A 3,737-nucleotide genomic window follows, 5' to 3' on the forward strand; every position below is an offset into this window, starting at 1 on the left:
CAAATGTAACAGGGCATATGAGTGCAAAAACAACAAGAGACACAACAAGCAATAAGGCAGTATAGTGATAAGACAAGTCAGAGACAGTGGCATATTCACTGCACATAGGTGCACATGTCATGTGCATACTTTAGACGTGCTTAAACATTTAAAATTCGGCGTATTTGACATACAGGTGCAAATAGCATATTCCTTATTAAACATACAATTAAACTCGTGAAGTGAAGTGAAAGTGAAGTGAAACACGTGAAGTGAAGACGCTATCCGATGCCCGAAAAAAAGGAAAATCATTTATCTGGAGCAACCCGGAACAACGACTCACTGTTTACTCACTAATGCCCCCCACACTTCCTGAATGGTATTGCACCTACATTTTCGGTTTTTCAAAGACAGAAAAGTGGATTTTATGCAACAATTTGGAAGAGGCACCTATATGTATTTAAAAGAAGAGGATGTTGAGCATAGGATAGCGTCTTCACTTCACGTGTTTGGCTCAGGTAAGGGTTGCTTTTTATACCTCGACGTGAGAGCGGCACGATTGTTTGATGGGAAATGCGTTGACGTTCGCAGGGCGCTAATGCTCAGTATGAGCGAGAAGCGCCTGGCTAGCGGGGTAACATTGGGGCCAGTTGTATTGAAGTGAATGGGGCAGGCAGGGTAAGTCCCACTATAAACCATCATATCTGTGTCGTTTCAACTTGGATTGAAAAATGCTGCCACCAGATGAAAGAAAACACATTGATGTGATGTTTGGTCATGTATCATGGTGTTGGTAGCTAGCTAGCTCTATCTGGGACCAAACAGGAGCTTGAGTTGAGCTATATGCAGCTGCTGGACAGAGCCATGATCTGTTTCCAGACCAATAATAAGGAAAACAAACGCACACATTTACATAAAAAAAACATCAGTCAACATCACGTAATGTGTTTTCTTTAATCTGGTGGAAGCATTTTTCAATCCAAGCTGAAACAACACAGATGGTTTATAGTGGGACTTACCCTGCCCGCCCCATTCACTTCAATAGAACTGGCCCCAAAGTCTGGTCCCAATGCAAAATTCCAACGCTGTGACGTGATTGATGTCTCTTCCTTCTTTATAGGTTCCTTGAGCGAGGGCAGGAAGTGGGGGCAAAGCCTTGGTCATTGTTTTAACAGGATGTCAGTAACCCAGGTGCTGTACGCTCTGCCTACTGTCATTCACCATATATATATATTATATATATACAGTATATATATGTGTTATATATGTTTATATATATATATATATATATATATATATATATAATAACCCAGGTGCTGTACGCTCTGCCTACTGTCATTCACCATATATATATTATATATATATACAGTATATATATATATATATATATATATATATATATATATATATATATATATATGTTTTAACAGGATGTCAGTAACCCAGGTGCTGTACGCTCTGCCTACTGTCATTCACCATATATATATATATATATATATATATATATATATATATATATATATATATGTTTTAACAGGATGTCAGTAACCCAGGTGCTGTACGCTCTGCCTATTGTCATTCACCATATATATATATATATATATATATATATATATATATATATATATATATATATATATGTTTTAACAGGATGTCAGTAACCCAGGTGCTGTACGCTCTGCCTACTGTCATTCACCATATATATATATATATATATATATATATATATATATATATATATATGTTTTAACAGGATGTCAGTAACCCAGGTGCTGTACGCTCTGCCTACTGTCATTCACCATATATATATATTATATATATACAGTATATATATGTGTTATATATGTTTATATATATATATATAAAATAACCCAGGTGCTGTACGCTCTGCCTACTGTCATTCACCATATATACATTATATATATATATATATAATAGGGCTGTGGCGATTCACTTATCTCCCGATTCGATACTATCACGATTCTTGGGTGCCGATTCGATTTATATTGCGATTCTTAAGTATTGCGATTCTACGATTATTGCGATTCGATATTACGATTTATTTCGATTTTTGTTTATTTTTTTCTTTTATTTTTTCAGTTTGTTTGCTTTTTTACACTAGATTAGAACATGGGAAAAGTTTAATCATACACTAGAGACTGTATATTATATATCATGAGTAGGGCTGGGCGATATAGTTAAAAACAGGGGCGGACTGGGATCATAATTCAGGCCGGGCATTAGATACCAAGCAGGCCAGGCCGGTATGGGCCGACGCGCGTGAAATTTGGGCCGTTTGAAGCCCAATTTGACAATGAGATGCACCCACTTTAACCCTGAAGTGTAATTATTACTTCAGACTAACTAATAAAGTAATAAAACCACTAGTAAACCAGTAGGCGGCGCCTGGCCTGCTGTTCAGTGAGTGGCCTGACTGCAAGCACCAAAAAAAAAAAAAAAAAAAAAAAAAAAAAAAAAAAAATTTTTTTTGCGATTATCGATTATGGAATAAAAGATCGATTCAAAAAATCGTGACATTAAAAATCGCGATACTTAGGTGAATCGATTTTTTTCCCCCACCCCTAATATATAATGTATATATACATGAATCATTAAGCCCTCCGCTGCGCGTCGGGCTTAATCATTCACCTGTCGGTCATTATTTCCCAGTAATCACCGGCTCACTATACATTATCCCTTACATATATATATATATATATATATATATATATATATATATATATATATATATATATATATGTATATATATTAGGGATGGGCGTGAGTACTCGGGTACTCGAGCACTCGTTCATAACGTCAGTACTCGAGTAACGTTTCTGCTGTTCGGGTACTCGCCCCACTCCCCACCCCTTTAAAAATGGTCTAGAACGCACGCATCGTCATGTGGATCTGGCAGCATGAACTGCCCGGTCGGGCGTCAAGTCAGCCAGAATGTACAAGTACGTCATCCGCTTTGTTGCTTTCAAAATAAAACGCTTATTGTAACCTTATTTATTTTGAGTAATGCGTTACAGCCACAGTTCCACGCCATATAACATCACAACGAGTATTTTGATACAAGGATGCTGCTTCATTCGTTGAAATACCTTTTCTCCTCCAACGTGCATCAATAAGCTATTTACTTTTGTTTAAGTAACATTATTTTGAAAGTTTTAACCGGAAATTTTCTAGCTCTTCCCGAAAATGGTGGCTGGAGATATTCTCCCGAATGAGAAGCACGCTTCTTCATAGCGCACGCCCGATAAAACTCATTCAAAACGTAGCACTAGTTTACTGACTACACTGTCGTTTCCCATAACGTTAGTCACAAGAAATGTGGAGAAAGAATCACTTTTTGGGAGACAATCGCATCATGGTGATCACTATTCAGCAACAATGGACATGTATTGGAAATGCCTTCGCTGGTTTCACAAGTTGTCTGCTCCAAAGCGCTAATGCCATCCATCGGAGATACTGTCTAAAGGTAGGCTTTAGATGTTAGCTTAGCGTCACCTAATATCACAGTCAGTCCCTCTCCTGACAAAGTGCTCCAGGTCGCGCTTTTTCCATGCAAAAGTGCAAACGTTATGTGTGAACAGCCCCATACACAACTGATTACCCCTGCTCAGCATTACCATAGTAATCACACAGCCTGCGCCCCCCGCGCGAGTACTCGAGCACTCGTTCATAATAAAAGGAGAGTACTCGAGTATTTAAATTGCTTAAAATGCCCATCCCTAATATATATATATATATAT

At 37.7% G+C, this 3,737-nt stretch overlaps 1 protein-coding gene across 1 annotated transcript in view; it reads right to left on the reverse strand.

Moving 5' to 3' along the window:
* rnf13 (ring finger protein 13) overlaps nt 1–3,737 on the reverse strand; it is an 84,394-nt gene that overhangs the window by 45,549 nt on the left and 35,108 nt on the right. The gene's annotated exons all lie outside the window — the stretch shown is intronic.

The sequence above is a fragment of the Poromitra crassiceps genome (genome assembly GCF_964638095.1).
Source record: "Poromitra crassiceps genome assembly, chromosome: 12".
NCBI lineage: Eukaryota > Metazoa > Chordata > Actinopteri > Beryciformes > Melamphaidae > Poromitra > Poromitra crassiceps.